Source organism: Schistocerca cancellata, unplaced genomic scaffold (genome assembly GCF_023864275.1).
Source record: "Schistocerca cancellata isolate TAMUIC-IGC-003103 unplaced genomic scaffold, iqSchCanc2.1 HiC_scaffold_638, whole genome shotgun sequence".
Lineage (NCBI taxonomy): Eukaryota > Metazoa > Arthropoda > Insecta > Orthoptera > Acrididae > Schistocerca > Schistocerca cancellata.
In genome coordinates this window covers 1-16,800 of record NW_026046649.1, presented here as the reverse complement: position 1 = coordinate 16,800, position 16,800 = coordinate 1, and the positions used below count along the sequence as shown (strand labels likewise).

Here is a 16,800-nt window from a genome sequence, read left to right as displayed (position 1 = left end):
GACGCTGGAGTTCAGTAACAGCACGCGGCCGTCCAAGTAGGGTCTCTTGCGTGCTGCATGTTTGGTTCTTCTCACAGCGAATCCTGCTATACATTCCTGAGGCTGGCGCACCTCAAGCGAGCAATCGGCGCGGCAGCACTATAGCGAGAACAGCAAAACGATGCATCGGCCGGGAATCGAAGCCGGGCCGCCCGCGTGGTAGTCGAACAACCTACCACTTTTTTAGTTGTTGTTCTCATTTTGTTAGTTGCATTTGTTGGGGGCGGACGTCCGATGACGTCCGTGCTTCCCGAGCATATTCCCGAGCAGCTGTCTGCAGGGAAAGTGGGATTGCCACCCAGCGACGTCGGATACAACCGAAAAAAGTGCTACACACGCGGAGTCCCCCACTACACTGCCTCAAAGCGACCGCTCGTCACTATTGTGTGAGTAACGTTGCGGCCGCGGCGACGAGCCTTGCCCAAAGACGCAGCGTGCGTGGAGGCGCTGCCCGAATGCACCCTCCTACCTCGTAAAGCGCCTACAGCTACTATCACCGTGGGCCACTGCCGGCGGGCGGGAAGCCGACACAGCGCGGCGTTGCGAGCAGCGGCTGTGCGGTGGTGGTGTAATGGTGAGCATAGTTGCCTTCCGAGCAGTTGAGCCGCGTTCGATTCCTGGCCACCGCAACGGGCGCAAATCTATGCGTATGAGTATGTGAGCCACGTGCTGTTGAATTAACGTTTTCTTTCCGTCGTCGCTCCACGCAGGCCATCCTGTAGTATGTCCCGACTTGTCCCGACTTTGCTCGGCTGACGCGAAAGCTGACGCTTGGAATTCGCCCTTATCAAAAGGACAGGCGCTATAAACGACTGTGAGAGGTGAGGTGTAGCGAGGTACCAGAACGACAGGCAAACTGCGAAATTTTCTGCTCTCTCTTCTGAAACAAAAAATAAAAAAACCGACGCAGTCGGTAGGACTCGAACCTACGCTCCCAGAGGGAATCTGATTTCTAGTCAGACGCCTTAACCACTCGGCCACGACTGCTCGTAGCTAAAGCTTCCCTCGAATCGTGAAAAATGCAACCGGTCTGCGCAGAATGTTGACAGGAAACGAACTCGGTGCACTGATTACGGCAGGGCTACCAGCGCTACGAGACGAGCCATTACGGAAGCGTTAAAATCTTCGCACGAACAGGGATTCGAACCCTGGACCCTTAGGTTAAAAGCCTAATGCTCTACCGACTGAGCTATCCGGGCTCACGCTTGTTGTGCATGGAGCGACTGCAAGCAATGTGAATAACTGGAACGCGTGTGTAGGCGTACTACGGTAATTGCTGGCTTCTGGCGCAACTGGCGACTTCACCGACTTCCCACTGACGCTGGTAGCACCCCAACAGCGGACCAGTGCCTCTTCTCCCTTTATCCCGGTGCTGACAGTAATTGCATCCTGTGCCTGCTTCCCCCAATTACGTTCGGTTGAAGCTCCGGAAGGAGGGCGACAAACGAAGGTTGGAAGGCCAAAAGATGGAGGGTCGTGTGCGCAAAAACTTCCCTTCCGGTACCGGGAATCGAACCCGGGCCTCCTGGGTGAAAGCCAGGTATCCTAGCCACTAGACCACACCGGATTTGCTCGAGAAACGTGAGATTTACTCCCTCTCCTCTCGCATTTCGTGCTGAATCCGGACTCAGTGTTGTTCTCTGTTTGCGAGCATTTTTGCGCGTGCAGACTGGCATGGCGCACAGCTCGAAACTGTCTATTCATTGCTGTTTGCATCATATTTCACTCATAACAGGGGAGGAGAATGATCAAAGTTGTACCTTGCCATAATGGGAAGTAAACATTGTGACGCTGAGGCGTGGACTCCTTGTGGATAACAAACGACAATTAAGTTCGTTCACTAGCAATAGCAACGCCGTTAATTCAGCCGTGATGTACAGCAAATTAAATGCCCCGGGTGAGGATCGAACTCACGACCTTAAGATTATGAGACTTACGCGCTACCTACTGCGCTACCGAGGCTCGTTGCAACCATCATCCCAGGAATCTTGGTAAGTCTCACATATTAGAGATAGACAGTTTGCGCTTTCTCAGGAATCTGTTGTGTCGCTACGCGTGCTTTCCCGACTTGCTAGAGTAAACTGCTGCCGCAGCTTTTTTAACGACGGAAAGCAGCACTGCCTGAGGTTATAGTACATCGCCCTTGCGGCACCTGAACACAGCGGCCTGTAGGGCCAGGCCGACGCTGGAGTTCAGTAACAGCACGCGGCCGTCCAAGTAGGGTCTCTTGCGTGCTGCATGTTTGGTTCTTCTCACAGCGAATCCTGCTATACATTCCTGAGGCTGGCGCACCTCAAGCGAGCAATCGGCGCGGCAGCACTATAGCGAGAACAGCAAAACGATGCATCGGCCGGGAATCGAAGCCGGGCCGCCCGCGTGGTAGTCGAACAACCTACCACTTTTTTAGTTGTTGTTCTCATTTTGTTAGTTGCATTTGTTGGGGGCGGACGTCCGATGACGTCCGTGCTTCCCGAGCATATTCCCGAGCAGCTGTCTGCAGGGAAAGTGGGATTGCCACCCAGCGACGTCGGATACAACCGAAAAAAGTGCTACACACGCGGAGTCCCCCACTACACTGCCTCAAAGCGACCGCTCGTCACTATTGTGTGAGTAACGTTGCGGCCGCGGCGACGAGCCTTGCCCAAAGACGCAGCGTGCGTGGAGGCGCTGCCCGAATGCACCCTCCTACCTCGTAAAGCGCCTACAGCTACTATCACCGTGGGCCACTGCCGGCGGGCGGGAAGCCGACACAGCGCGGCGTTGCGAGCAGCGGCTGTGCGGTGGTAGTGTAATGGTGAGCATAGTTGCCTTCCGAGCAGTTGAGCCGCGTTCGATTCCCGGCCACCGCAACGGGCGCAAATCTATGCGTATGAGTATGTGAGCCACGTGCTGTTGAATTAACGTTTTCTTTCCGTCGTCGCTCCACGCAGGCCATCCTGTAGTATGTCCCGACTTGTCCCGACTTTGCTCGGCTGACGCGAAAGCTGACGCTTGGAATTCGCCCTTATCAAAAGGACAGGCGCTATAAACGACTGTGAGAGGTGAGGTGTAGCGAGGTACCAGAACGACAGGCAAACTGCGAAATTTTCTGCTCTCTCTTCTGAAACAAAAAATAAAAAAACCGACGCAGTCGGTAGGACTCGAACCTACGCTCCCAGAGGGAATCTGATTTCTAGTCAGACGCCTTAACCACTCGGCCACGACTGCTCGTAGCTAAAGCTTCCCTCGAATCGTGAAAAATGCAACCGGTCTGCGCAGAATGTTGACAGGAAACGAACTCGGTGCACTGATTACGGCAGGGCTACCAGCGCTACGAGACGAGCCATTACGGAAGCGTTAAAATCTTCGCACGAACAGGGATTCGAACCCTGGACCCTTAGGTTAAAAGCCTAATGCTCTACCGACTGAGCTATCCGGGCTCACGCTTGTTGTGCATGGAGCGACTGCAAGCAATGTGAATAACTGGAACGCGTGTGTAGGCGTACTACGGTAATTGCTGGCTTCTGGCGCAACTGGCGACTTCACCGACTTCCCACTGACGCTGGTAGCACCCCAACAGCGGACCAGTGCCTCTTCTCCCTTTATCCCGGTGCTGACAGTAATTGCATCCTGTGCCTGCTTCCCCCAATTACGTTCGGTTGAAGCTCCGGAAGGAGGGCGACAAACGAAGGTTGGAAGGCCAAAAGATGGAGGGTCGTGTGCGCAAAAACTTCCCTTCCGGTACCGGGAATCGAACCCGGGCCTCCTGGGTGAAAGCCAGGTATCCTAGCCACTAGACCACACCGGATTTGCTCGAGAAACGTGAGATTTACTCCCTCTCCTCTCGCATTTCGTGCTGAATCCGGACTCAGTGTTGTTCTCTGTTTGCGAGCATTTTTGCGCGTGCAGACTGGCATGGCGCACAGCTCGAAACTGTCTATTCATTGCTGTTTGCATCATATTTCACTCATAACAGGGGAGGAGAATGATCAAAGTTGTACCTTGCCATAATGGGAAGTAAACATTGTGACGCTGAGGCGTGGACTCCTTGTGGATAACAAACGACAATTAAGTTCGTTCACTAGCAATAGCAACGCCGTTAATTCAGCCGTGATGTACAGCAAATTAAATGCCCCGGGTGAGGATCGAACTCACGACCTTAAGATTATGAGACTTACGCGCTACCTACTGCGCTACCGAGGCTCGTTGCAACCATCATCCCAGGAATCTTGGTAAGTCTCACATATTAGAGATAGACAGTTTGCGCTTTCTCAGGAATCTGTTGTGTCGCTACGCGTGCTTTCCCGACTTGCTAGAGTAAACTGCTGCCGCAGCTTTTTTAACGACGGAAAGCAGCACTGCCTGAGGTTATAGTACATCGCCCTTGCGGCACCTGAACACAGCGGCCTGTAGGGCCAGGCCGACGCTGGAGTTCAGTAACAGCACGCGGCCGTCCAAGTAGGGTCTCTTGCGTGCTGCATGTTTGGTTCTTCTCACAGCGAATCCTGCTATACATTCCTGAGGCTGGCGCACCTCAAGCGAGCAATCGGCGCGGCAGCACTATAGCGAGAACAGCAAAACGATGCATCGGCCGGGAATCGAAGCCGGGCCGCCCGCGTGGTAGTCGAACAACCTACCACTTTTTTAGTTGTTGTTCTCATTTTGTTAGTTGCATTTGTTGGGGGCGGACGTCCGATGACGTCCGTGCTTCCCGAGCATATTCCCGAGCAGCTGTCTGCAGGGAAAGTGGGATTGCCACCCAGCGACGTCGGATACAACCGAAAAAAGTGCTACACACGCGGAGTCCCCCACTACACTGCCTCAAAGCGACCGCTCGTCACTATTGTGTGAGTAACGTTGCGGCCGCGGCGACGAGCCTTGCCCAAAGACGCAGCGTGCGTGGAGGCGCTGCCCGAATGCACCCTCCTACCTCGTAAAGCGCCTACAGCTACTATCACCGTGGGCCACTGCCGGCGGGCGGGAAGCCGACACAGCGCGGCGTTGCGAGCAGCGGCTGTGCGGTGGTAGTGTAATGGTGAGCATAGTTGCCTTCCGAGCAGTTGAGCCGCGTTCGATTCCCGGCCACCGCAACGGGCGCAAATCTATGCGTATGAGTATGTGAGCCACGTGCTGTTGAATTAACGTTTTCTTTCCGTCGTCGCTCCACGCAGGCCATCCTGTAGTATGTCCCGACTTGTCCCGACTTTGCTCGGCTGACGCGAAAGCTGACGCTTGGAATTCGCCCTTATCAAAAGGACAGGCGCTATAAACGACTGTGAGAGGTGAGGTGTAGCGAGGTACCAGAACAACAGGCAAACTGCGAAATTTTCTGCTCTCTCTTCTGAAACAAAAAATAAAAAAACCGACGCAGTCGGTAGGACTCGAACCTACGCTCCCAGAGGGAATCTGATTTCTAGTCAGACGCCTTAACCACTCGGCCACGACTGCTCGTAGCTAAAGCTTCCCTCGAATCGTGAAAAATGCAACCGGTCTGCGCAGAATGTTGACAGGAAACGAACTCGGTGCACTGATTACGGCAGGGCTACCAGCGCTACGAGACGAGCCATTACGGAAGCGTTAAAATCTTCGCACGAACAGGGATTCGAACCCTGGACCCTTAGGTTAAAAGCCTAATGCTCTACCGACTGAGCTATCCGGGCTCACGCTTGTTGTGCATGGAGCGACTGCAAGCAATGTGAATAACTGGAACGCGTGTGTAGGCGTACTACGGTAATTGCTGGCTTCTGGCGCAACTGGCGACTTCACCGACTTCCCACTGACGCTGGTAGCACCCCAACAGCGGACCAGTGCCTCTTCTCCCTTTATCCCGGTGCTGACAGTAATTGCATCCTGTGCCTGCTTCCCCCAATTACGTTCGGTTGAAGCTCCGGAAGGAGGGCGACAAACGAAGGTTGGAAGGCCAAAAGATGGAGGGTCGTGTGCGCAAAAACTTCCCTTCCGGTACCGGGAATCGAACCCGGGCCTCCTGGGTGAAAGCCAGGTATCCTAGCCACTAGACCACACCGGATTTGCTCGAGAAACGTGAGATTTACTCCCTCTCCTCTCGCATTTCGTGCTGAATCCGGACTCAGTGTTGTTCTCTGTTTGCGAGCATTTTTGCGCGTGCAGACTGGCATGGCGCACAGCTCGAAACTGTCTATTCATTGCTGTTTGCATCATATTTCACTCATAACAGGGGAGGAGAATGATCAAAGTTGTACCTTGCCATAATGGGAAGTAAACATTGTGACGCTGAGGCGTGGACTCCTTGTGGATAACAAACGACAATTAAGTTCGTTCACTAGCAATAGCAACGCCGTTAATTCAGCCGTGATGTACAGCAAATTAAATGCCCCGGGTGAGGATCGAACTCACGACCTTAAGATTATGAGACTTACGCGCTACCTACTGCGCTACCGAGGCTCGTTGCAACCATCATCCCAGGAATCTTGGTAAGTCTCACATATTAGAGATAGACAGTTTGCGCTTTCTCAGGAATCTGTTGTGTCGCTACGCGTGCTTTCCCGACTTGCTAGAGTAAACTGCTGCCGCAGCTTTTTTAACGACGGAAAGCAGCACTGCCTGAGGTTATAGTACATCGCCCTTGCGGCACCTGAACACAGCGGCCTGTAGGGCCAGGCCGACGCTGGAGTTCAGTAACAGCACGCGGCCGTCCAAGTAGGGTCTCTTGCGTGCTGCATGTTTGGTTCTTCTCACAGCGAATCCTGCTATACATTCCTGAGGCTGGCGCACCTCAAGCGAGCAATCGGCGCGGCAGCACTATAGCGAGAACAGCAAAACGATGCATCGGCCGGGAATCGAAGCCGGGCCGCCCGCGTGGTAGTCGAACAACCTACCACTTTTTTAGTTGTTGTTCTCATTTTGTTAGTTGCATTTGTTGGGGGCGGACGTCCGATGACGTCCGTGCTTCCCGAGCATATTCCCGAGCAGCTGTCTGCAGGGAAAGTGGGATTGCCACCCAGCGACGTCGGATACAACCGAAAAAAGTGCTACACACGCGGAGTCCCCCACTACACTGCCTCAAAGCGACCGCTCGTCACTATTGTGTGAGTAACGTTGCGGCCGCGGCGACGAGCCTTGCCCAAAGACGCAGCGTGCGTGGAGGCGCTGCCCGAATGCACCCTCCTACCTCGTAAAGCGCCTACAGCTACTATCACCGTGGGCCACTGCCGGCGGGCGGGAAGCCGACACAGCGCGGCGTTGCGAGCAGCGGCTGTGCGGTGGTGGTGTAATGGTGAGCATAGTTGCCTTCCGAGCAGTTGAGCCGCGTTCGATTCCTGGCCACCGCAACGGGCGCAAATCTATGCGTATGAGTATGTGAGCCACGTGCTGTTGAATTAACGTTTTCTTTCCGTCGTCGCTCCACGCAGGCCATCCTGTAGTATGTCCCGACTTGTCCCGACTTTGCTCGGCTGACGCGAAAGCTGACGCTTGGAATTCGCCCTTATCAAAAGGACAGGCGCTATAAACGACTGTGAGAGGTGAGGTGTAGCGAGGTACCAGAACGACAGGCAAACTGCGAAATTTTCTGCTCTCTCTTCTGAAACAAAAAATAAAAAAACCGACGCAGTCGGTAGGACTCGAACCTACGCTCCCAGAGGGAATCTGATTTCTAGTCAGACGCCTTAACCACTCGGCCACGACTGCTCGTAGCTAAAGCTTCCCTCGAATCGTGAAAAATGCAACCGGTCTGCGCAGAATGTTGACAGGAAACGAACTCGGTGCACTGATTACGGCAGGGCTACCAGCGCTACGAGACGAGCCATTACGGAAGCGTTAAAATCTTCGCACGAACAGGGATTCGAACCCTGGACCCTTAGGTTAAAAGCCTAATGCTCTACCGACTGAGCTATCCGGGTTCACGCTTGTTGTGCATGGAGCGACTGCAAGCAATGTGAATAACTGGAACGCGTGTGTAGGCGTACTACGGTAATTGCTGGCTTCTGGCGCAACTGGCGACTTCACCGACTTCCCACTGACGCTGGTAGCACCCCAACAGCGGACCAGTGCCTCTTCTCCCTTTATCCCGGTGCTGACAGTAATTGCATCCTGTGCCTGCTTCCCCCGATTACGTTCGGTTGAAGCTCCGGAAGGAGGGCGACAAACGAAGGTTGGAAGGCCAAAAGATGGAGGGTCGTGTGCGCAAAAACTTCCCTTCCGGTACCGGGAATCGAACCCGGGCCTCCTGGGTGAAAGCCAGGTATCCTAGCCACTAGACCACACCGGATTTGCTCGAGAAACGTGAGATTTACTCCCTCTCCTCTCGCATTTCGTGCTGAATCCGGACTCAGTGTTGTTCTCTGTTTGCGAGCATTTTTGCGCGTGCAGACTGGCATGGCGCACAGCTCGAAACTGTCTATTCATTGCTGTTTGCATCATATTTCACTCATAACAGGGGAGGAGAATGATCAAAGTTGTACCTTGCCATAATGGGAAGTAAACATTGTGACGCTGAGGCGTGGACTCCTTGTGGATAACAAACGACAATTAAGTTCGTTCACTAGCAATAGCAACGCCGTTAATTCAGCCGTGATGTACAGCAAATTAAATGCCCCGGGTGAGGATCGAACTCACGACCTTAAGATTATGAGACTTACGCGCTACCTACTGCGCTACCGAGGCTCGTTGCAACCATCATCCCAGGAATCTTGGTAAGTCTCACATATTAGAGATAGACAGTTTGCGCTTTCTCAGGAATCTGTTGTGTCGCTACGCGTGCTTTCCCGACTTGCTAGAGTAAACTGCTGCCGCAGCTTTTTTAACGACGGAAAGCAGCACTGCCTGAGGTTATAGTACATCGCCCTTGCGGCACCTGAACACAGCGGCCTGTAGGGCCAGGCCGACGCTGGAGTTCAGTAACAGCACGCGGCCGTCCAAGTAGGGTCTCTTGCGTGCTGCATGTTTGGTTCTTCTCACAGCGAATCCTGCTATACATTCCTGAGGCTGGCGCACCTCAAGCGAGCAATCGGCGCGGCAGCACTATAGCGAGAACAGCAAAACGATGCATCGGCCGGGAATCGAAGCCGGGCCGCCCGCGTGGTAGTCGAACAACCTACCACTTTTTTAGTTGTTGTTCTCATTTTGTTAGTTGCATTTGTTGGGGGCGGACGTCCGATGACGTCCGTGCTTCCCGAGCATATTCCCGAGCAGCTGTCTGCAGGGAAAGTGGGATTGCCACCCAGCGACGTCGGATACAACCGAAAAAAGTGCTACACACGCGGAGTCCCCCACTACACTGCCTCAAAGCGACCGCTCGTCACTATTGTGTGAGTAACGTTGCGGCCGCGGCGACGAGCCTTGCCCAAAGACGCAGCGTGCGTGGAGGCGCTGCCCGAATGCACCCTCCTACCTCGTAAAGCGCCTACAGCTACTATCACCGTGGGCCACTGCCGGCGGGCGGGAAGCCGACACAGCGCGGCGTTGCGAGCAGCGGCTGTGCGGTGGTAGTGTAATGGTGAGCATAGTTGCCTTCCGAGCAGTTGAGCCGCGTTCGATTCCCGGCCACCGCAACGGGCGCAAATCTATGCGTATGAGTATGTGAGCCACGTGCTGTTGAATTAACGTTTTCTTTCCGTCGTCGCTCCACGCAGGCCATCCTGTAGTATGTCCCGACTTGTCCCGACTTTGCTCGGCTGACGCGAAAGCTGACGCTTGGAATTCGCCCTTATCAAAAGGACAGGCGCTATAAACGACTGTGAGAGGTGAGGTGTAGCGAGGTACCAGAACGACAGGCAAACTGCGAAATTTTCTGCTCTCTCTTCTGAAACAAAAAATAAAAAAACCGACGCAGTCGGTAGGACTCGAACCTACGCTCCCAGAGGGAATCTGATTTCTAGTCAGACGCCTTAACCACTCGGCCACGACTGCTCGTAGCTAAAGCTTCCCTCGAATCGTGAAAAATGCAACCGGTCTGCGCAGAATGTTGACAGGAAACGAACTCGGTGCACTGATTACGGCAGGGCTACCAGCGCTACGAGACGAGCCATTACGGAAGCGTTAAAATCTTCGCACGAACAGGGATTCGAACCCTGGACCCTTAGGTTAAAAGCCTAATGCTCTACCGACTGAGCTATCCGGGTTCACGCTTGTTGTGCATGGAGCGACTGCAAGCAATGTGAATAACTGGAACGCGTGTGTAGGCGTACTACGGTAATTGCTGGCTTCTGGCGCAACTGGCGACTTCACCGACTTCCCACTGACGCTGGTAGCACCCCAACAGCGGACCAGTGCCTCTTCTCCCTTTATCCCGGTGCTGACAGTAATTGCATCCTGTGCCTGCTTCCCCCGATTACGTTCGGTTGAAGCTCCGGAAGGAGGGCGACAAACGAAGGTTGGAAGGCCAAAAGATGGAGGGTCGTGTGCGCAAAAACTTCCCTTCCGGTACCGGGAATCGAACCCGGGCCTCCTGGGTGAAAGCCAGGTATCCTAGCCACTAGACCACACCGGATTTGCTCGAGAAACGTGAGATTTACTCCCTCTCCTCTCGCATTTCGTGCTGAATCCGGACTCAGTGTTGTTCTCTGTTTGCGAGCATTTTTGCGCGTGCAGACTGGCATGGCGCACAGCTCGAAACTGTCTATTCATTGCTGTTTGCATCATATTTCACTCATAACAGGGGAGGAGAATGATCAAAGTTGTACCTTGCCATAATGGGAAGTAAACATTGTGACGCTGAGGCGTGGACTCCTTGTGGATAACAAACGACAATTAAGTTCGTTCACTAGCAATAGCAACGCCGTTAATTCAGCCGTGATGTACAGCAAATTAAATGCCCCGGGTGAGGATCGAACTCACGACCTTAAGATTATGAGACTTACGCGCTACCTACTGCGCTACCGAGGCTCGTTGCAACCATCATCCCAGGAATCTTGGTAAGTCTCACATATTAGAGATAGACAGTTTGCGCTTTCTCAGGAATCTGTTGTGTCGCTACGCGTGCTTTCCCGACTTGCTAGAGTAAACTGCTGCCGCAGCTTTTTTAACGACGGAAAGCAGCACTGCCTGAGGTTATAGTACATCGCCCTTGCGGCACCTGAACACAGCGGCCTGTAGGGCCAGGCCGACGCTGGAGTTCAGTAACAGCACGCGGCCGTCCAAGTAGGGTCTCTTGCGTGCTGCATGTTTGGTTCTTCTCACAGCGAATCCTGCTATACATTCCTGAGGCTGGCGCACCTCAAGCGAGCAATCGGCGCGGCAGCACTATAGCGAGAACAGCAAAACGATGCATCGGCCGGGAATCGAAGCCGGGCCGCCCGCGTGGTAGTCGAACAACCTACCACTTTTTTAGTTGTTGTTCTCATTTTGTTAGTTGCATTTGTTGGGGGCGGACGTCCGATGACGTCCGTGCTTCCCGAGCATATTCCCGAGCAGCTGTCTGCAGGGAAAGTGGGATTGCCACCCAGCGACGTCGGATACAACCGAAAAAAGTGCTACACACGCGGAGTCCCCCACTACACTGCCTCAAAGCGACCGCTCGTCACTATTGTGTGAGTAACGTTGCGGCCGCGGCGACGAGCCTTGCCCAAAGACGCAGCGTGCGTGGAGGCGCTGCCCGAATGCACCCTCCTACCTCGTAAAGCGCCTACAGCTACTATCACCGTGGGCCACTGCCGGCGGGCGGGAAGCCGACACAGCGCGGCGTTGCGAGCAGCGGCTGTGCGGTGGTAGTGTAATGGTGAGCATAGTTGCCTTCCGAGCAGTTGAGCCGCGTTCGATTCCCGGCCACCGCAACGGGCGCAAATCTATGCGTATGAGTATGTGAGCCACGTGCTGTTGAATTAACGTTTTCTTTCCGTCGTCGCTCCACGCAGGCCATCCTGTAGTATGTCCCGACTTGTCCCGACTTTGCTCGGCTGACGCGAAAGCTGACGCTTGGAATTCGCCCTTATCAAAAGGACAGGCGCTATAAACGACTGTGAGAGGTGAGGTGTAGCGAGGTACCAGAACGACAGGCAAACTGCGAAATTTTCTGCTCTCTCTTCTGAAACAAAAAATAAAAAAACCGACGCAGTCGGTAGGACTCGAACCTACGCTCCCAGAGGGAATCTGATTTCTAGTCAGACGCCTTAACCACTCGGCACGACTGCTCGTAGCTAAAGCTTCCCTCGAATCGTGAAAAATGCAACCGGTCTGCGCAGAATGTTGACAGGAAACGAACTCGGTGCACTGATTACGGCAGGGCTACCAGCGCTACGAGACGAGCCATTACGGAAGCGTTAAAATCTTCGCACGAACAGGGATTCGAACCCTGGACCCTTAGGTTAAAAGCCTAATGCTCTACCGACTGAGCTATCCGGGTTCACGCTTGTTGTGCATGGAGCGACTGCAAGCAATGTGAATAACTGGAACGCGTGTGTAGGCGTACTACGGTAATTGCTGGCTTCTGGCGCAACTGGCGACTTCACCGACTTCCCACTGACGCTGGTAGCACCCCAACAGCGGACCAGTGCCTCTTCTCCCTTTATCCCGGTGCTGACAGTAATTGCATCCTGTGCCTGCTTCCCCCGATTACGTTCGGTTGAAGCTCCGGAAGGAGGGCGACAAACGAAGGTTGGAAGGCCAAAAGATGGAGGGTCGTGTGCGCAAAAACTTCCCTTCCGGTACCGGGAATCGAACCCGGGCCTCCTGGGTGAAAGCCAGGTATCCTAGCCACTAGACCACACCGGATTTGCTCGAGAAACGTGAGATTTACTCCCTCTCCTCTCGCATTTCGTGCTGAATCCGGACTCAGTGTTGTTCTCTGTTTGCGAGCATTTTTGCGCGTGCAGACTGGCATGGCGCACAGCTCGAAACTGTCTATTCATTGCTGTTTGCATCATATTTCACTCATAACAGGGGAGGAGAATGATCAAAGTTGTACCTTGCCATAATGGGAAGTAAACATTGTGACGCTGAGGCGTGGACTCCTTGTGGATAACAAACGACAATTAAGTTCGTTCACTAGCAATAGCAACGCCGTTAATTCAGCCGTGATGTACAGCAAATTAAATGCCCCGGGTGAGGATCGAACTCACGACCTTAAGATTATGAGACTTACGCGCTACCTACTGCGCTACCGAGGCTCGTTGCAACCATCATCCCAGGAATCTTGGTAAGTCTCACATATTAGAGATAGACAGTTTGCGCTTTCTCAGGAATCTGTTGTGTCGCTACGCGTGCTTTCCCGACTTGCTAGAGTAAACTGCTGCCGCAGCTTTTTTAACGACGGAAAGCAGCACTGCCTGAGGTTATAGTACATCGCCCTTGCGGCACCTGAACACAGCGGCCTGTAGGGCCAGGCCGACGCTGGAGTTCAGTAACAGCACGCGGCCGTCCAAGTAGGGTCTCTTGCGTGCTGCATGTTTGGTTCTTCTCACAGCGAATCCTGCTATACATTCCTGAGGCTGGCGCACCTCAAGCGAGCAATCGGCGCGGCAGCACTATAGCGAGAACAGCAAAACGATGCATCGGCCGGGAATCGAAGCCGGGCCGCCCGCGTGGTAGTCGAACAACCTACCACTTTTTTAGTTGTTGTTCTCATTTTGTTAGTTGCATTTGTTGGGGGCGGACGTCCGATGACGTCCGTGCTTCCCGAGCATATTCCCGAGCAGCTGTCTGCAGGGAAAGTGGGATTGCCACCCAGCGACGTCGGATACAACCGAAAAAAGTGCTACACACGCGGAGTCCCCCACTACACTGCCTCAAAGCGACCGCTCGTCACTATTGTGTGAGTAACGTTGCGGCCGCGGCGACGAGCCTTGCCCAAAGACGCAGCGTGCGTGGAGGCGCTGCCCGAATGCACCCTCCTACCTCGTAAAGCGCCTACAGCTACTATCACCGTGGGCCACTGCCGGCGGGCGGGAAGCCGACACAGCGCGGCGTTGCGAGCAGCGGCTGTGCGGTGGTAGTGTAATGGTGAGCATAGTTGCCTTCCGAGCAGTTGAGCCGCGTTCGATTCCCGGCCACCGCAACGGGCGCAAATCTATGCGTATGAGTATGTGAGCCACGTGCTGTTGAATTAACGTTTTCTTTCCGTCGTCGCTCCACGCAGGCCATCCTGTAGTATGTCCCGACTTGTCCCGACTTTGCTCGGCTGACGCGAAAGCTGACGCTTGGAATTCGCCCTTATCAAAAGGACAGGCGCTATAAACGACTGTGAGAGGTGAGGTGTAGCGAGGTACCAGAACGACAGGCAAACTGCGAAATTTTCTGCTCTCTCTTCTGAAACAAAAAATAAAAAAACCGACGCAGTCGGTAGGACTCGAACCTACGCTCCCAGAGGGAATCTGATTTCTAGTCAGACGCCTTAACCACTCGGCCACGACTGCTCGTAGCTAAAGCTTCCCTCGAATCGTGAAAAATGCAACCGGTCTGCGCAGAATGTTGACAGGAAACGAACTCGGTGCACTGATTACGGCAGGGCTACCAGCGCTACGAGACGAGCCATTACGGAAGCGTTAAAATCTTCGCACGAACAGGGATTCGAACCCTGGACCCTTAGGTTAAAAGCCTAATGCTCTACCGACTGAGCTATCCGGGTTCACGCTTGTTGTGCATGGAGCGACTGCAAGCAATGTGAATAACTGGAACGCGTGTGTAGGCGTACTACGGTAATTGCTGGCTTCTGGCGCAACTGGCGACTTCACCGACTTCCCACTGACGCTGGTAGCACCCCAACAGCGGACCAGTGCCTCTTCTCCCTTTATCCCGGTGCTGACAGTAATTGCATCCTGTGCCTGCTTCCCCCGATTACGTTCGGTTGAAGCTCCGGAAGGAGGGCGACAAACGAAGGTTGGAAGGCCAAAAGATGGAGGGTCGTGTGCGCAAAAACTTCCCTTCCGGTACCGGGAATCGAACCCGGGCCTCCTGGGTGAAAGCCAGGTATCCTAGCCACTAGACCACACCGGATTTGCTCGAGAAACGTGAGATTTACTCCCTCTCCTCTCGCATTTCGTGCTGAATCCGGACTCAGTGTTGTTCTCTGTTTGCGAGCATTTTTGCGCGTGCAGACTGGCATGGCGCACAGCTCGAAACTGTCTATTCATTGCTGTTTGCATCATATTTCACTCATAACAGGGGAGGAGAATGATCAAAGTTGTACCTTGCCATAATGGGAAGTAAACATTGTGACGCTGAGGCGTGGACTCCTTGTGGATAACAAACGACAATTAAGTTCGTTCACTAGCAATAGCAACGCCGTTAATTCAGCCGTGATGTACAGCAAATTAAATGCCCCGGGTGAGGATCGAACTCACGACCTTAAGATTATGAGACTTACGCGCTACCTACTGCGCTACCGAGGCTCGTTGCAACCATCATCCCAGGAATCTTGGTAAGTCTCACATATTAGAGATAGACAGTTTGCGCTTTCTCAGGAATCTGTTGTGTCGCTACGCGTGCTTTCCCGACTTGCTAGAGTAAACTGCTGCCGCAGCTTTTTTAACGACGGAAAGCAGCACTGCCTGAGGTTATAGTACATCGCCCTTGCGGCACCTGAACACAGCGGCCTGTAGGGCCAGGCCGACGCTGGAGTTCAGTAACAGCACGCGGCCGTCCAAGTAGGGTCTCTTGCGTGCTGCATGTTTGGTTCTTCTCACAGCGAATCCTGCTATACATTCCTGAGGCTGGCGCACCTCAAGCGAGCAATCGGCGCGGCAGCACTATAGCGAGAACAGCAAAACGATGCATCGGCCGGGAATCGAAGCCGGGCCGCCCGCGTGGTAGTCGAACAACCTACCACTTTTTTAGTTGTTGTTCTCATTTTGTTAGTTGCATTTGTTGGGGGCGGACGTCCGATGACGTCCGTGCTTCCCGAGCATATTCCCGAGCAGCTGTCTGCAGGGAAAGTGGGATTGCCACCCAGCGACGTCGGATACAACCGAAAAAAGTGCTACACACGCGGAGTCCCCCACTACACTGCCTCAAAGCGACCGCTCGTCACTATTGTGTGAGTAACGTTGCGGCCGCGGCGACGAGCCTTGCCCAAAGACGCAGCGTGCGTGGAGGCGCTGCCCGAATGCACCCTCCTACCTCGTAAAGCGCCTACAGCTACTATCACCGTGGGCCACTGCCGGCGGGCGGGAAGCCGACACAGCGCGGCGTTGCGAGCAGCGGCTGTGCGGTGGTAGTGTAATGGTGAGCATAGTTGCCTTCCGAGCAGTTGAGCCGCGTTCGATTCCCGGCCACCGCAACGGGCGCAAATCTATGCGTATGAGTATGTGAGCCACGTGCTGTTGAATTAACGTTTTCTTTCCGTCGTCGCTCCACGCAGGCCATCCTGTAGTATGTCCCGACTTGTCCCGACTTTGCTCGGCTGACGCGAAAGCTGACGCTTGGAATTCGCCCTTATCAAAAGGACAGGCGCTATAAACGACTGTGAGAGGTGAGGTGTAGCGAGGGTACCAGAACGACAGGCAAACTGCGAAATTTTCTGCTCTCTCTTCTGAAACAAAAAATAAAAAAACCGACGCAGTCGGTAGGACTCGAACCTACGCTCCCAGAGGGAATCTGATTTCTAGTCAGACGCCTTAACCACTCGGCCACGACTGCTCGTAGCTAAAGCTTCCCTCGAATCGTGAAAAATGCAACCGGTCTGCGCAGAATGTTGACAGGAAACGAACTCGGTGCACTGATTACGGCAGGGCTACCAGCGCTACGAGACGAGCCATTACGGAAGCGTTAAAATCTTCGCACGAACAGGGATTCGAACCCTGGACCCTTAGGTTAAAAGCCTAATGCTCTACCGACTGAGCTATCCGGGTTCACGCTTGTTGTGCATGGAGC

General features: G+C 53.9%; 36 non-coding genes across 36 annotated transcripts; 6 read left to right on the top strand and 30 right to left on the bottom strand.

The window, feature by feature from the left end:
• Nucleotides 1-944: 944 nt before the first annotated feature.
• Nucleotides 945-1,026, bottom strand: Trnas-aga (transfer RNA serine (anticodon AGA)). The gene has a single exon. It is a non-coding gene; the product is annotated as a tRNA-Ser (tRNA).
• Nucleotides 1,027-1,165: 139 nt separating this feature from the next.
• On the bottom strand, nt 1,166-1,238 carry Trnak-uuu (transfer RNA lysine (anticodon UUU)). The gene has a single exon. It is a non-coding gene; the product is annotated as a tRNA-Lys (tRNA).
• A 296-nt stretch (nt 1,239-1,534) lies between these two features.
• Trnae-uuc (transfer RNA glutamic acid (anticodon UUC)) lies at nt 1,535-1,606 on the bottom strand. The gene has a single exon. It is a non-coding gene; the product is annotated as a tRNA-Glu (tRNA).
• A 322-nt stretch (nt 1,607-1,928) lies between these two features.
• On the bottom strand, nt 1,929-2,001 carry Trnam-cau (transfer RNA methionine (anticodon CAU)). The gene has a single exon. It is a non-coding gene; the product is annotated as a tRNA-Met (tRNA).
• An 815-nt stretch (nt 2,002-2,816) lies between these two features.
• Nucleotides 2,817-2,888, top strand: Trnag-ucc (transfer RNA glycine (anticodon UCC)). Its single transcript has one exon. It is a non-coding gene; the product is annotated as a tRNA-Gly (tRNA).
• Nucleotides 2,889-3,164: 276 nt separating this feature from the next.
• On the bottom strand, nt 3,165-3,246 carry Trnas-aga (transfer RNA serine (anticodon AGA)). Its single transcript has one exon. It is a non-coding gene; the product is annotated as a tRNA-Ser (tRNA).
• Nucleotides 3,247-3,385: 139 nt separating this feature from the next.
• On the bottom strand, nt 3,386-3,458 carry Trnak-uuu (transfer RNA lysine (anticodon UUU)). The gene has a single exon. It is a non-coding gene; the product is annotated as a tRNA-Lys (tRNA).
• Nucleotides 3,459-3,754: 296 nt separating this feature from the next.
• Trnae-uuc (transfer RNA glutamic acid (anticodon UUC)) lies at nt 3,755-3,826 on the bottom strand. Its single transcript has one exon. It is a non-coding gene; the product is annotated as a tRNA-Glu (tRNA).
• A 322-nt stretch (nt 3,827-4,148) lies between these two features.
• On the bottom strand, nt 4,149-4,221 carry Trnam-cau (transfer RNA methionine (anticodon CAU)). Its single transcript has one exon. It is a non-coding gene; the product is annotated as a tRNA-Met (tRNA).
• An 815-nt stretch (nt 4,222-5,036) lies between these two features.
• On the top strand, nt 5,037-5,108 carry Trnag-ucc (transfer RNA glycine (anticodon UCC)). Its single transcript has one exon. It is a non-coding gene; the product is annotated as a tRNA-Gly (tRNA).
• Nucleotides 5,109-5,384: 276 nt separating this feature from the next.
• Trnas-aga (transfer RNA serine (anticodon AGA)) lies at nt 5,385-5,466 on the bottom strand. Its single transcript has one exon. It is a non-coding gene; the product is annotated as a tRNA-Ser (tRNA).
• A 139-nt stretch (nt 5,467-5,605) lies between these two features.
• Nucleotides 5,606-5,678, bottom strand: Trnak-uuu (transfer RNA lysine (anticodon UUU)). Its single transcript has one exon. It is a non-coding gene; the product is annotated as a tRNA-Lys (tRNA).
• A 296-nt stretch (nt 5,679-5,974) lies between these two features.
• Nucleotides 5,975-6,046, bottom strand: Trnae-uuc (transfer RNA glutamic acid (anticodon UUC)). The gene has a single exon. It is a non-coding gene; the product is annotated as a tRNA-Glu (tRNA).
• A 322-nt stretch (nt 6,047-6,368) lies between these two features.
• Nucleotides 6,369-6,441, bottom strand: Trnam-cau (transfer RNA methionine (anticodon CAU)). Its single transcript has one exon. It is a non-coding gene; the product is annotated as a tRNA-Met (tRNA).
• A 1,163-nt stretch (nt 6,442-7,604) lies between these two features.
• Trnas-aga (transfer RNA serine (anticodon AGA)) lies at nt 7,605-7,686 on the bottom strand. The gene has a single exon. It is a non-coding gene; the product is annotated as a tRNA-Ser (tRNA).
• Nucleotides 7,687-7,825: 139 nt separating this feature from the next.
• Nucleotides 7,826-7,904, bottom strand: Trnak-uuu (transfer RNA lysine (anticodon UUU)). Its single transcript has one exon. It is a non-coding gene; the product is annotated as a tRNA-Lys (tRNA).
• Nucleotides 7,905-8,194: 290 nt separating this feature from the next.
• Nucleotides 8,195-8,266, bottom strand: Trnae-uuc (transfer RNA glutamic acid (anticodon UUC)). The gene has a single exon. It is a non-coding gene; the product is annotated as a tRNA-Glu (tRNA).
• A 322-nt stretch (nt 8,267-8,588) lies between these two features.
• On the bottom strand, nt 8,589-8,661 carry Trnam-cau (transfer RNA methionine (anticodon CAU)). The gene has a single exon. It is a non-coding gene; the product is annotated as a tRNA-Met (tRNA).
• An 815-nt stretch (nt 8,662-9,476) lies between these two features.
• Nucleotides 9,477-9,548, top strand: Trnag-ucc (transfer RNA glycine (anticodon UCC)). The gene has a single exon. It is a non-coding gene; the product is annotated as a tRNA-Gly (tRNA).
• Nucleotides 9,549-9,824: 276 nt separating this feature from the next.
• Nucleotides 9,825-9,906, bottom strand: Trnas-aga (transfer RNA serine (anticodon AGA)). The gene has a single exon. It is a non-coding gene; the product is annotated as a tRNA-Ser (tRNA).
• Nucleotides 9,907-10,045: 139 nt separating this feature from the next.
• Trnak-uuu (transfer RNA lysine (anticodon UUU)) lies at nt 10,046-10,124 on the bottom strand. Its single transcript has one exon. It is a non-coding gene; the product is annotated as a tRNA-Lys (tRNA).
• A 290-nt stretch (nt 10,125-10,414) lies between these two features.
• Nucleotides 10,415-10,486, bottom strand: Trnae-uuc (transfer RNA glutamic acid (anticodon UUC)). Its single transcript has one exon. It is a non-coding gene; the product is annotated as a tRNA-Glu (tRNA).
• Nucleotides 10,487-10,808: 322 nt separating this feature from the next.
• Trnam-cau (transfer RNA methionine (anticodon CAU)) lies at nt 10,809-10,881 on the bottom strand. Its single transcript has one exon. It is a non-coding gene; the product is annotated as a tRNA-Met (tRNA).
• Nucleotides 10,882-11,696: 815 nt separating this feature from the next.
• Nucleotides 11,697-11,768, top strand: Trnag-ucc (transfer RNA glycine (anticodon UCC)). The gene has a single exon. It is a non-coding gene; the product is annotated as a tRNA-Gly (tRNA).
• Nucleotides 11,769-12,044: 276 nt separating this feature from the next.
• Nucleotides 12,045-12,125, bottom strand: Trnas-aga (transfer RNA serine (anticodon AGA)). Its single transcript has one exon. It is a non-coding gene; the product is annotated as a tRNA-Ser (tRNA).
• Nucleotides 12,126-12,264: 139 nt separating this feature from the next.
• Nucleotides 12,265-12,343, bottom strand: Trnak-uuu (transfer RNA lysine (anticodon UUU)). Its single transcript has one exon. It is a non-coding gene; the product is annotated as a tRNA-Lys (tRNA).
• A 290-nt stretch (nt 12,344-12,633) lies between these two features.
• On the bottom strand, nt 12,634-12,705 carry Trnae-uuc (transfer RNA glutamic acid (anticodon UUC)). The gene has a single exon. It is a non-coding gene; the product is annotated as a tRNA-Glu (tRNA).
• Nucleotides 12,706-13,027: 322 nt separating this feature from the next.
• Trnam-cau (transfer RNA methionine (anticodon CAU)) lies at nt 13,028-13,100 on the bottom strand. Its single transcript has one exon. It is a non-coding gene; the product is annotated as a tRNA-Met (tRNA).
• An 815-nt stretch (nt 13,101-13,915) lies between these two features.
• On the top strand, nt 13,916-13,987 carry Trnag-ucc (transfer RNA glycine (anticodon UCC)). Its single transcript has one exon. It is a non-coding gene; the product is annotated as a tRNA-Gly (tRNA).
• A 276-nt stretch (nt 13,988-14,263) lies between these two features.
• On the bottom strand, nt 14,264-14,345 carry Trnas-aga (transfer RNA serine (anticodon AGA)). The gene has a single exon. It is a non-coding gene; the product is annotated as a tRNA-Ser (tRNA).
• Nucleotides 14,346-14,484: 139 nt separating this feature from the next.
• Trnak-uuu (transfer RNA lysine (anticodon UUU)) lies at nt 14,485-14,563 on the bottom strand. The gene has a single exon. It is a non-coding gene; the product is annotated as a tRNA-Lys (tRNA).
• Nucleotides 14,564-14,853: 290 nt separating this feature from the next.
• Trnae-uuc (transfer RNA glutamic acid (anticodon UUC)) lies at nt 14,854-14,925 on the bottom strand. Its single transcript has one exon. It is a non-coding gene; the product is annotated as a tRNA-Glu (tRNA).
• A 322-nt stretch (nt 14,926-15,247) lies between these two features.
• On the bottom strand, nt 15,248-15,320 carry Trnam-cau (transfer RNA methionine (anticodon CAU)). Its single transcript has one exon. It is a non-coding gene; the product is annotated as a tRNA-Met (tRNA).
• An 815-nt stretch (nt 15,321-16,135) lies between these two features.
• On the top strand, nt 16,136-16,207 carry Trnag-ucc (transfer RNA glycine (anticodon UCC)). The gene has a single exon. It is a non-coding gene; the product is annotated as a tRNA-Gly (tRNA).
• A 277-nt stretch (nt 16,208-16,484) lies between these two features.
• Trnas-aga (transfer RNA serine (anticodon AGA)) lies at nt 16,485-16,566 on the bottom strand. Its single transcript has one exon. It is a non-coding gene; the product is annotated as a tRNA-Ser (tRNA).
• Nucleotides 16,567-16,705: 139 nt separating this feature from the next.
• Trnak-uuu (transfer RNA lysine (anticodon UUU)) lies at nt 16,706-16,784 on the bottom strand. The gene has a single exon. It is a non-coding gene; the product is annotated as a tRNA-Lys (tRNA).
• Nucleotides 16,785-16,800: the final 16 nt, after the last annotated feature.